At 39.5% G+C, this 13324-nt stretch overlaps 1 pseudogene across 1 annotated transcript; it reads right to left on the bottom strand.

Annotated features, from left to right (window-relative positions):
* Window positions 1-203: 203 nt before the first annotated feature.
* Window positions 204-1408, bottom strand: LOC308241199 (neurofilament light polypeptide-like; annotated as a pseudogene). The gene has a single exon. The product of its transcript is annotated as a neurofilament light polypeptide-like (transcript).
* Window positions 1409-13324: the final 11916 nt, after the last annotated feature.

Below are 13324 nucleotides of genomic sequence, written 5' to 3'. Positions count from 1 at the left end.
AAGCCACTCTGCAAGCAAACAGATACTCTGCATAAGGAGAAAAGTTATAGCACAACATTTGATGTCCAACCTGAGTCACCTCAGAATGTTATGTATATTGACTTCTTAATTCATATAGTATCGGGAACTCAACTGCTTGGTTGGCGACGGGGTTGACCTGGTTTCAGGAGGATTATTCCTGAAATAATTAAGGAAAGGGGGGCTCAATCTTTCTTCTTGGTTGCTTGCTCCTCCCCAGCACCTTCATCTTTCTTCTCATCTTCAGCTTCTTGGGCATCTTCTCCTTCACCTTCACCTCCTTCTTCCTTCTTTGGGTCCTCAAATTCTTCCTTGGCACCTTCTTCCTCTCCCTCTCCTTCCTCTTTGTCAGCCACTTCCTTCTCCTTCTCCTCCTCTTCAGCTTCTCCTTCAGAGGGGGGTTCATCCTTAGCTTCCTCGGCTTTTGCAGCCTCAATGGTCTCCTCCACCTCGATCTGCTCCTCCTGGACATGGCTGGTGTATTAAGAAGGGAAGGAGTGAGTGGACATCAAGTAGGAGCTGGTCTGTAAACCACCATAGGCAGATCGACCAAAGATCTGGGAACTCTGGGAGTAGCCACTGGCTATGCTTCCCACGCTGGTGAAACTGAGCTGGGTCTCCTCACCTTCCAAGAGTTTCCTGTAAGCTGCAATGTCAATGTCCAAAGCCATCTTCACATTGAGGAGGTCCTGATATTCTTTTAAATGCCGTACCATTTCACTCTTTGTAGTTCTCAACTCATTTTCTAATTTGTTGATTGTGTCCTGCATAGCATTAACGTCAGCGTTCTGCTTATCCTCCAGCTCTTGCAGCTGCTTTCCCATCGCTTCATTCATGTCCCAGCTTGCTTCGATCTCCAGGGTCTTGGCCTTGAGCAGGAGGCGGCTCTCGGACACCTCGTCCTTGGCGGCGCGCACCGCATAGTTGTTCTTGGCAGCACTCTCGGTCAGCAAGGTGAAGCTGCTCTTATACCATTCTTTGGCATTCTGCATGTTCTTGGCAGCCAGCTTCTCTTACTGGGTGCAGATGTCCTTGAGCATGGTGGAGAGGTCGGACTTGGAGAACACGTCCATCTCCATGGAGATCTGAGCATACTGGATCTGCGCCTGCAGCTCGGTGATCTCCTCTCGTAAACCTTCTTCAGAAAGGCGATTTTGTCCATCAGGGTGTCGATGCACTTTTCCAGCTCAGTGCCGGTGAGAGCCGCCTCATCTGCACCTTTGCATGCCTCCATCAGCCAGCCCTCTGCATCATCATGGTTCAGCACCTCTTCCTGGTAGCATACCTGCAGGTTGCTCCCAGCCCCTTCCAAGCCCCGGTGCCTCCTAACTACCCACTTCCCTCTCCTTGCCAGAGACGGGGCACGGTGGGACAGGGTCTGGCATCCCATTTTTATTAAAATGTTTAACCTGGGCCTGCTCCACCAGTGTCTGCAGGCGGCCCAGGGGCAGACAGTGATCCCGAAGACCCTGGCCACCCCCGCCTACCCAGATTCCCGATTGCCACCTAGACCCCGCGGGAAACTTCAGGAGCTGCTTGTGCTGCCTGCCTGGGTCCCTGATCGCAGCCTGGACACCGCGGGCGATGTCAGGTGCTGCCCGTGCAGCCTGGTGGTCCCCAGTCATGGCCTGGACCCTGATTGCGGCCTGGACCCTGCAGGTGGCATCAGGCACTGCCGACCCGGCCTGCCCAGTTCCAATTGAGGCCTGGACTCCAAGGGTGGTGTCAGGCGCTGCCTGCCTCACCTGCTTGTTCCCCGATTGCAGCCCGGACCCCAAGGGCGGTGTCTGGTGCTGCCTGCCCTGCCTGCATATGCAAATTTACTCTCCATCTTTGTTGGTTTAATTTGCATATCACTCCTGATTGGCTGTGGGTGTAGCGGAGGTACGGTCAATTAGCATCTTTCTCTTTTATTAGTGTAGATGATGAGGTACATTGTGTTGTAAGCTTTTTTTCTTTTTCTTTTTCTTTTTTGCTTGTTCAGTGTGGTAATTCTTGTAACTAACTATAAGCTTTAAATAAAGTTTCTGTTATTTAATCAAACTAATTTTTAACACTGCTTTTAAATATGGCTACAGGCATACCTTGGTGTTTTGTATTCATAATTTAAGTGGCCATGTCAATGTCTAAAGAGCAGGAAAGTAGGTTGTAAAGTGGCCAGGGGTGATGTGCAGAGAAAGCAGGGGCAAGCTGGGGCAAACAACACAGGAAAATTAGTGATTATTTTGCTTATCTTTAGAAATGCAAAAGGACAGCAATGAGTTTCCTAAAATTATACTGAGACAGGGGTCTTGAATCACTTAATTTGGATATTAAACAAAAGCTAATGCCAGAAATAGAGAGAATTTGGGGACCATCAGGTACATAGGCATTACAGCAGATCAAGCAGATAATAAGTAGAAATATAATAATGACTTGAAAAACACAATACACATGAAAATTTTTTTTCTCTCTCATGCTTCATATGAAGAGCAAACAGAAATGTAACATTACCAAAATAAATCAAGAGATTCTAGAAAATGTTTTGGTTGATAGATTAGTTATCAAGCTAACTGTAATAACAGTGAAAACTATTCTGCTCTGTTTTTTTCTTAGATATGGAAATTTTAGATACAGAAGCATAGCTGAATATACCTGAAATGCTTTAGATTTAAAAAAAAAAAAAAAGAGCTCTGATGGGATAATAAGCAACAAATCAAAATGGTTTAAAATTTGGCTCTTAGAGCTTACCTGTCTAGATTTAAGTCCTATCTTTACCACTTGCTTAATATTTGTAGTTTGACAAGTTACTTAAACTTCCTGGGCCTCAGATTCTTCAACATTAAGAGGTTTCTAAAGATATTACTTATTTTGTAAAATTGCTGCAAAGATTGCATAAAGCAGTGCACAAAAAAACATCATAAACATCCGTTAGAATGCAGTAAGCACTCATACATGTTACCTATTATTATTTTTGATGTATAACTTGAATTATTTTATTAACAGAAAATGAGATTGAATGCAAATTGATGCTTTTAAGATCAGATATAGATATGGCAGCTGCATAAGGTCATCATCCTTTCGTCTTCACATGTCCAAGTTAAGACAATGAATAAAAACTGCTCTTTTTTGTTTTGTTTTGTTTTGTTTTTGCTTCTCCAGAAGTAGACAATACCTTCAAGTGTATACAAAACAAACAAGCAAGAATAAAACAAAACAACAAAAAACTACTCAAATTTATAATTGGGTAGATGGAAAAGCAAGAATTTGTTTTCCTCTCTTGGTTTTACAAGTTGGGATAATGTGAATCTGGGAGTGCTGGAGGTCAGCTTCACTGGGTGCCCTAAAGTAAGGCAATCCTTAGTATTGGGGATGGATGCAGATAGAGCTAGCAGCAGGAGATAGAGTGTGATCAAGAGCCTATCATTAACTTTTGACACAAAAGATTCATCCTTTCCTAAAATACTTAGGTTTCCATGTAAAATATGCTATAATATTTCCTTTGTTTAATATAGTTTGAGTTTGAATTCTTGTTACTTTCACTCTAAAGATTATTGTAACTAATTTAAAATTAAATAAACAACTAAAAAAGATTAATCCCCCAAAATAATCTAAAGTCTTTTGTGAGAAAGGACATAATCAAAACAAGAAAATGTTTATCATTAGTTATGTCATATATACTTGATAAGAATATGTTACTCATTATGGACTAAACTTACTATGGTATTTAGAGCTATCTATACTAATAAAAGGGTAATATGCTAATTAGACTGGACATTCTTCTGGACATCCTTCCTTCCGGACAAAGCCATGGTGGTGGGGGCTGAGGCAGAGGCCGTTAGGGGTGATCAGGCTGGCAGGGGAGGGCATTTAGGGGTGATCAGGCTGGCAGGGGAGCAGTTAGGGAGAGATCAGGCCAGCAGGAGAGCAATTAGAGGGTGATCAGGCCAGCAGGCAGAGGCGATTAGAGGTGATCAGGCAGGCAGGCGAGTGGTTAGGAGCCAACAGTCCCGGATTGTGAGAGGGATGTCTGACTGCCGGTTTAGGGGTCGGGCCTAAACTGGCAGTCAGACATCCCCTGAGGGGTCCTGGATTGGAGAGGGTGCAGGCCAGGCTGAGGGACGCCCCCCTCTTCTTGTGCAGGAATTTCATGCACCGGGCCTCTAGTATAATATAAGATATCCAGAAAGTAATAGAAGAAATAAGAATTTGGATAAATCCATGAAGATGGAACTAGGTAGTATAATACTGGTATATTTCATGGCATATACACATACACACGTTATTATGATAATTAAGAGATTGAAATAATGTCATTGATCTGGACACAAGTTACAATATTTAGACAAATTAAAAATTTATACTAGAACCATTCTATTTTAGAATTTAGACCATTCTATATTAAAAATTGAGTTTAAGTTTTATCTTTTTGCCTTTACATATCAAAACAGCCCTAATCATAATCTATCAATTGCTTCTTAAAAACATAAAATTAACAAATAGAATTGCATGACTAATAAATAATTCAAATAGACATTTCCAAGGAAAAATAGTTTTTCCAGAAATAAATTTATTTGCATAATATTTATATCAAATTCAATTTTGCCTAATCATTATCATAATGTCCTATCTTTCAGTTAAACTTCAGTTGAAGGTAGTATCAAAACTTACAAAAATACTAGAGGCCCAGTGCACAAAATTCGTGCACCCGGCGGGGGGGAGGGGGTCCCTCAGCCCGGACTGCACCCTCTCACAGTCCAGGAGCCCTCAGGGGATGTCTGACTGATGGGTTAGGCCCGCTCCCCATAGCACTGCCGCGGAGGTTGGAGAGGCTCCCACCACCTGCTGCTGTGCTAGCCAGCCATGAGCCTGGCCTCTGGCTGAGCGGCGCTCCCCCTGTGGGAGCACACTGACCACCAGGGGGCAGCTCCTGCATTGAGCATCTTCTCCCTGGTGGTCATTGCCTGTCATAGTGACCGGTCGTTCTGCTGTTTGGTTGATTTGCATATGAGCCTTTTATTATATAGAATGATTATTAAATTTGAAACATCATATCTCTAATAGTTTAAATGAAAGTCAGAAAAATTTCCTAGAAATTTCCACTTTAAAATCCTCAAGTATCTAGAAATTCAAAAAAATTTGAAAAGTGAAATTATATAAGCAGTTATCCATCTGCCTGCATTGATAGGTGACAGAAGAAGCAATGGCAAATGCCCTAAAATTATCAAATAATAAAGTATTACGATATGACGTAAAAAAAGAATAACTCTACCAGCATGGCTCTATGGTTGAGCCTCTACCTAGGATCCAGGAAATCACAATTTGATTCCTGGTCAGGGCACATGCCAGGGTTGCAGGCTCCATCCACAATAGGGGCAGATAGGAGGCAACTGATCAATGATTCTCTCTCATCATTGAAATTTCTATCTCTCTTTCCCTCTCCATTCCTCTCTGAAATCAATAAAAATATATATTTTTAAAAAGAATACAGGAATAACCTACATAAGGAAAAATGGCTAATTTATGGGTTCCTACAGATACTTGCTTTGGATATACAGACTATGGAGTCAGTATGAATTTTTAATAGGCAATTAATTTTTAAATCATTCACACAAACATACACTTTGTATTATGACAAGCTAACTCAATAATAACATTATTGTTAAGTGAATTTGAGAGATAGAGGAATGTGCTTTTAGAGAACACTATAGTTTTCCCCTGAGCAGATTTAAAAAAAAAATTAAAGCTCTATTTAATTTTAATTGGTTGGGTTTTTTTTTCAAGCGCTACTTCACCTTTTTTTCTAATGTCACATTATGCTAGTGAGCTGACAAGTTCACTTTGTTGTGACTAATAACAACAACAAAAAAGTTATGAATAAAACTGTTTTGTCTATGGCTTATAGCCAGAATCTCGTAACACATGGCAGCACCAACTGTTATTATTTTTTGGAATCTAAAATGCACAAGAAAAACAGCCTGTTAAATAAATAAATAAATAAATAAGTAAATAAGTAAATAAATAAATAAATAAATAAATATTTTTTGGATAATGCAAGTTTTAGAATTATTAATGTTTTCTTAAAAATAAGTTTTAAATTGAGTAAATACTTAATTTGCTAAATTTCTGCTACAATAATGATTTAATTTAAACTAGAACAATAAAAAATATCTAGTGTAGATACTAGATATATAATGTAGGTGGTGGTACATTACTCATATTTTTCTGCTCATGAAAGTGAATGAAAATAATTTAGGTCAATTGGAATTAGAATTAGGATAATTCACCATAGAGTGCAATTCTTTCTGGTTATACAATAGAGACTATAGATACACTGACATTTTTTCTTCTAGAATTACTCAGTTCTTTCCCATTTTTTTTTTCTCTGTGAATGCACACCTTAGAATTACTCAGTTCTTTCCCATTTTTTTTTTTTCTCTCTGTGAATGCACACCTTTTGACAGCTCCAAGCCCTCACCTATGCCTTTCTCACTCATGGACCCTCTTTATTCCTAAATCACCCTAAATTTCAGGTCATATTTTATCCCTAAAACTCCTTTTAGTCTCCCCTCTGATTAGAAAACCCCAACTGCTGTTGGGGACAGGGGGCTTCGATCTTTCTGACTACTTCCTGCTGGACAGGGAAGTCAATTGAGGCAGTAGTTAGGGTCCCATAGGAGGTGGGTGATCTAGGGGTCCACAGAAGAAGTTTGCAGCGGCCTCCATCTGGAGGACAATTTGTAGTTTCAGGTCTTCTAAACAGGAGGATACGAAACGTACCAAAAGATTAAACAGGCAAGGGCCAAAGATGAGTAAGCTCCTTTTTTTCTAAGGTTTATAAAAACTGCAGTTTTTTGTTTCTTCATACTAGCTTCTAATTGGTAGAATATCAACTTCAAAGCCCAAACCCCACGTGGTGCCCCCCTCTTTCTATCCCCCTTCAGTTGTAGAATTCTCTATCTCCTGTGAAAATCTGTTTTCCTCTTTCTCCCATTTGTCCCATGGACCCTCTTTATTCCTAAATCTCCCTAAACCTGCCTATTTTTTCCCTAAAACTCCTTTCACTATGAAGGAAATAACAAGAATGGGGAAGGCAAATAAACTCAATAAGAATAAAGATGTTGTTAGCTCTGTGGAGATAATTGTTTGCATTGAAGGAGGGTTATATTAATAATCCAAATTTATAGTCAGTGGGCTAGAGCAGTCTTGAGCTAACTTTTTAATATAATTATTAGAAGTAACCAAGAGTTAGGTAGGTGATAGCAAGAACTGTTGTGGGTGGCCTAAACAGATAGCATGATTTTGAAAGAGAGTGAGGTATGTTAAGAAGAAGAAAGAAATAGTTGGATAGCAGAGATGGAAAACAGGAAAGATACTTACCACAGTTTTCATAACTAACACAAGTAGAATGCTGAAAAGAAGCAGCTTCCAACTGAGGAGTCTACAGGCTAAGAAATAATCTCAGGCAAATATCCAGGGGTCAGTTAATACCAGGAGGTGAAAGAAGTCATCAAAGAGACTGAGAAAAACTGAAAATTTGACAAATCCAGGATATGTTCTAGTGGAAGCACTTAAGAGGACAAGCAAAAGGAGGATTGAGTGAGACTGAAATATACAAACCAATCCTATATAATAAAGAGATAATATGCAAATTAACCCTCACACACTCACAAGATGGCTGCCTACAACCAGGCCAGCAGGGGGCTTAGTGAGGGACGACCAAACGACTGAACAAGCAGGCTGCGTGGGGTGACCAGGCTGGTGGGGGGGCCATGAGGGACGACCAGGCCAGCAGGGGCGTGCACTTGGGGGCAACCAGGCCAGCAGGGGGAAAAGTTGGGGGTGATTAGGCTGTCAGGGGAGGCAGTGAGGAGTGACTAGGCTGGTGGGGGGGAGGGCAGTTGGGGGCGACTGGGCCAGCAGGAAGGCAGTTGGGGGTGATTAGGCTGGCAGGGGGGTAGTGAGGAGCGACTAGGCCGGGAGGGGGGCAGTTGCAGATGACCAGGGCAGCAGGGGGGGAGGAAGTTGGGGTGACAGGCCAGCAGGGGTGGCAGTAAGGGGTCACTAGGCTGGCACGGTGGGGCAGTTAGGAGTGATCAGGCCAGGAAGGAGGGGGCAGTTGGGGGTGACCTGGCTGGCAGTGGGGGGCAATTAAGGGCAATGAGGCCAGCAAGGGGGTCAGTTAGGGGTAATCAGGCTGGCATGCAGAAGCAGTGAGGGGTGATCAGGCTGGTGGGGAGGGGGCAGTTAGGGGCAACAAGGCAGGAAGGAAGGTAAATGATTAGGAGCCAGCGGTCCAAGATTGTGAAAGGGATGTCCGACTGCCTGTTTAGGCCCAATCTCTGGGATTGGGCCTAAACAGGCAGTCAGACATCCCCCAAGGGGTTCCAGATTAGAGAGGGTGCAGGCTGGGCTGAGGGGACCCTCAGTATGAGAAGGACTAATGAAGGACTATGAGCATATGATTAAAATAAATTCATACACTTAGTGTCATGGTATGGTCCTTTTGTAAATGTCTCCCAAGGGGTTTGGTAGTTTGAAGAAAAGTGCATTTTTATGGGAAAACAAGACAATAAAGTTGAGATTATCTATCTGTAGTGCAGCTTGAGATAAAGATAACTTATTTAAAGTTATATAATTTATCCAAACTCTGAAAATAAGGAAACTAAATGACAGAGAGTTTAAATGTCCCTCAAAAACAATTAGAAGCCTGGAAAAAAATGGAAGAGACAACTGTATTTGAACAGTGGAAAATAGAAGCACAGGACTGTGATCCCTGAGAAAACAAAAACAATGCAGGTGAACTCTACAACTGCCCAGGCTCTCTTCCTGAAAATGCTTTTCCAGATTATGTTACATTGAGATGGAACTCAAACAATGCACTGCTTTCACACTGACTTAAGAAGACAGTTACCAGAGACCAAAAGGGCTGAGGTGTCTGGAAATTGTGTAGAAAATTAGTGAAGGGAGTGCTGCATTGAGATATAGCTCCAGGAATGTGATAAAACTTGCTATGAGTTTGTGACTGATAATCCATATATGTATAACATGAAATTCCATGAGGCTGGGAACAATATGAGCCTCGTTCAAAAAAAGGGGAAGTTCCTAGAACTGACACAGGGGTAGGAGATGTTTGAGGACTGATCAGTTAAATGGTGAGTCCCTTTGAATCTAAGGTGCTTCAGTGGGAAATCCCATTGAGACCATGTCTTACTAGGGGGCTGTTCTAGCAATACAGGAGTAATGGTTACTATAATTTAATTTCTTTAAATTAAAAGTTAAAAATACATGTCAGAAATTGTAAATAAAAGAACAGAAGTGGTTAGAATGAACAGAGCATAGAACCAAAGGGGTGAGAGAAAGAGACAGAAAGAGATTTTATCAGGTAACTTAAGATGAGTTGCAATGCAATAAAGAAATAAATACAAATATAAGGCATACATTTTAGAAGTGAAAACGCTTTTAATCACACATGAAATGAATACATACATAAGAAATACTTTAAAATCTTCCCCCCAAAAGCTACAAGAACTAATAAGTACACATGGCAAGGAACAAAAGTTAACATACAAAAAGGAATTGAATTTCCATATAACTAGCAATGAACAATTGTAAAATATAGCTTAAATATGCAATATAAATAGCATGAAAAAATGAAATATTATTAATATATTAAATGATATGTGTGAAAGCCCTTGCCTGAGAAAAATTATAGAAAACCTATATAAGTAAAAAATAAATATCAAATTCATAGATAAGAAAAATTAAGATCCCTATTTTTAATTTGATTTATAGATTCTATAAAATCAAAATCTCATAATGCTTTTTCTTTAAAAATTGTGTCTGTAAAAATACAGAGGAAGTAGAAAAGTAATATTGACTGAAAAATAAATATTTGGAGTGTTTTATTGTGTGACATCAAGACTTATAATAAAGCTACAGTAATAAAAATAATGTGGCATTATCACGAAGATAATTATATAGCCAAATGGAATATAATAAAATCAAGAAATAAATTCACATATTCATAATTTATTTATCAATTAAATAAATGTATTTAAACAAATAAATGGTGAAATAAATGTCTTTTAAATAAAAGGTGCTAGAAAATGACACATAAATATGAAAAATAACTGACTTTACCTCACACCAACAAAATTTTACTTGAAATGGGTCACATACTAAATGTAATAAATAAAGTATAAAGCTTATAAAGAAAAACATGGAGATGACCTTTGCAAACCTTGAAATAGACTGGTTTCTCAGGGGGAAAATAAAAATACAGTATAGAAATGATAAATTGGATTTTATCAAACTATAAACTTCTGCTTTTCAATAAACATCATTACAGTGAAAAGCAAAGCCTATACTGGTATAAAATACCCACAAAACATACCATAAAACAGAAAAATTATAAATGATAAATAATGAACAAGATATTTTTAATTATATGAATATATGACAATGAATATATCAACTGATAACCAACCTCAAAAGTTATCAGTAAAATGCAAATAAAGCCACAGTGAGATACCTCTACATGATCACTAAAACTGCTAAATTGTAAACAGAAATTGACAGCTAATCAAATGGAGAAATTGTAACTCACATATTTCTATGGATATAAAAAATGGTACAACCACTTTGTAAAACAAATTAAAAATATAGGGAATTAATTTGACAGTTTTTTATAGACTCTCAAATTAATTTTATGATTCAGCTATTCCACCTATAAGAATTCAGGAAAGGAAAATAAACATACATACCCACACAATTTGTGTTTGAATTTTTACAATTCTGTATTTGAAACTGGGAGCCACTCCAAAACTGAGACACAAGCTAAAACAAACAACAACAAAATCTATATGTCCCTCAAAAGGTGAGTGAATAAACAATTTTCACCTATTCTTACACAGAAATACTGTTCAGCAATTAAAAGGTTCAAACTACTCATATATCCCAAAATCAGGAATAATCTCAAAAGTTTTTTCTTAAATTAAAAAAAGTTACATATATGTCTACATTAATAAAAGAGAAACGTGCAAATTGACCATACCTCCACTACACCCACAAGCCATGCTCACCAGCCAATCAGGAGCGAGTATGCAAATTAATACAACCAAGATTGTTGCGGCCACGGAGTGAGCAAGAGGCTTGGGTTTCCCCAGCAATGGAGGAAACTGAGCTTCCCACCCGCTCTGGCCAGCCCTGGCCTCCGCTCAAGGCTACAAAGTTTCAATTATAGAAGATAAATAAATCCAAACAAAAATGGCTGTGGCCACAGAGTGAGCAGAAGGCTTGGGTTTCCCTGGAAATGGAGGAAGCCAAGCTTCCTGGCCTGCCCCGGCCTACACTCAAGGCTACAAAGTTTCAATTATAGAAAATAAATAAATCCCAGATACCAGGGCCTCCACTTGGGTTGCCTGGGGGCGTGGCTGGCCTGCAAACTACTGCAGGCCCCTTGCCCAGGCCACCACACACCCCAAGGGAACCCCCACCCTGTTCCGGGACACTCTTCAGGGCAAACCAGCCGGTCCCCACCCATGCATCAGGCCTCTATTCTATCTAATAAAAGAGTAATATGGAAATTGACAGTCACTCCAACACTCAAGATGGCTGCCCCTATGTGTTCAAAGATGGCTGCCCCCATGTGGACACAAGATGGCTGCCGCAAGATGGCCAGCAGGGGAGGGCAGTTGGGAGGGATCAGGCCTGCAAGGGAGGGTAGTTGGGAGCGATCAAGCCTGCAGGGGAGGGCAGTTAGGGGTGACCAGGCCTGCAGGGGAGGTCAGTTAGGGGCAAACAGGCTGGCAGGGGAGTGGTTAGGGGGGATCAGGTTGGCAGGCAGAAGCAGTTAGGGGCAATCAGAAAGTCAGGCAGGCGAGCAGTTGGGAGCCAGCAGTCCTGTATTGTGAGAGGAATGTCCGACTGCACGTTTAGGCCCGATCCCACCAGGATCCAATGGGCAGTCGGACATCCCTCAAGGGGTCCCAGATTGGAGAGGGTGCAGGCTAGGCTGAGGGACACCCCCCCATGCACAAATTTTGTGCACTGGGCCTCTAGTACCTCTAATATATATATGATCACATATTATGTGATTTATCGTACATAGAATTTATAGGAAAGGCAATAAATTTTAGTCACATAAACCATATTCCTGGAATGAAGGGATGGTTGGGGTATGGGTAGAATGACAGTGATGATATTGGTTGCATTGGTATACATACCAAACGTCACATTTCAAATAGACACAAACTAAAAAAGGTTAACTTAAAGAAAAAAGAAAAAAAAAACACACACACACACACACACACAGTAATTATCTGTGTGGTAATTAACACAGATGGATTTGGAAACAATTTATTTTATTCAGTTCAAGAATTAAGCCTATAGAGAGAGAGGACATACAAGTGCTCAGAATATACACTCCTAAAACAAATGAGAAAGAAACAATTTTTATTCAAATTTAAAAGTTATTTTCTATAGTAGTAATGTCTTTAATTTTTTTAAAAAAAATCAAATAATTAATTGAGTGCACTGTTTCTGAGTAGACATAACTTATGTGCATGTTTTTATATATTGAATTGTTCTATAATATTATGTAATAATGGGTCATTTTTTCATCAAAGTATCTTGAAATTACTGTAAAATAAGTATGTCATAGAAATCCCAATTTTTAAAATTAAATTTGCTCTTATATAATCTTTTTAAGACTTATTTGAGTTAGCAAAGTCATAAAGAATCTTGACTTTGGAGAATTATTTAACAATTATGAACCTAAAAGGAATTGATCCATTTATTTTTGTTGTCAATCTACATAGTCTGAATCTGTACTAGATTAAGTAGAAAAGTTTATTTTTTAACTGTCTACTTAGCTTATACACTCAGGTATTTCTTTCACAACAAAAATTTCTTGTCCATTTTTCTTCTTTGCTTTGTTTATCTCATTTAGACAAACATGTCTCGGCATTTCATTTTTTAATATGTTCTAATAGAAAAGAGAAAATGATAACCCACAAGTCTGAAAATCCATGAATCTTTATGACACCTTTAATATTGAGGTTCTAGGTGACTAATTATTCTGAGGAAAAAAAAAAAAACATGCATGGGAACAGAGAGTTAGTTGGGACAGAAAACCTTAATGGTCATAAATCATATTTGGAGGATAAGTGAATCCTGGTGGTTTTGTTGTTTGTTTGTTATGTTGAGTGATTCTGACATGGTATTGGTAGGACCCTTCCCGCGTATATATAGATGGTATATATATTTATATATAAACTACAGGCCCGATGCATGAAAATTCATGCACTGGAAGGGGGTCCCTCAG

Source organism: Plecotus auritus, assembly GCF_963455305.1.
Source record: "Plecotus auritus genome assembly, chromosome: 2".
Taxonomy (NCBI): Eukaryota; Metazoa; Chordata; class Mammalia; order Chiroptera; family Vespertilionidae; genus Plecotus; species Plecotus auritus.
Note: the sequence above shows the minus strand (reverse complement) of the source record. Positions and strands in the feature narration are given on the sequence as shown.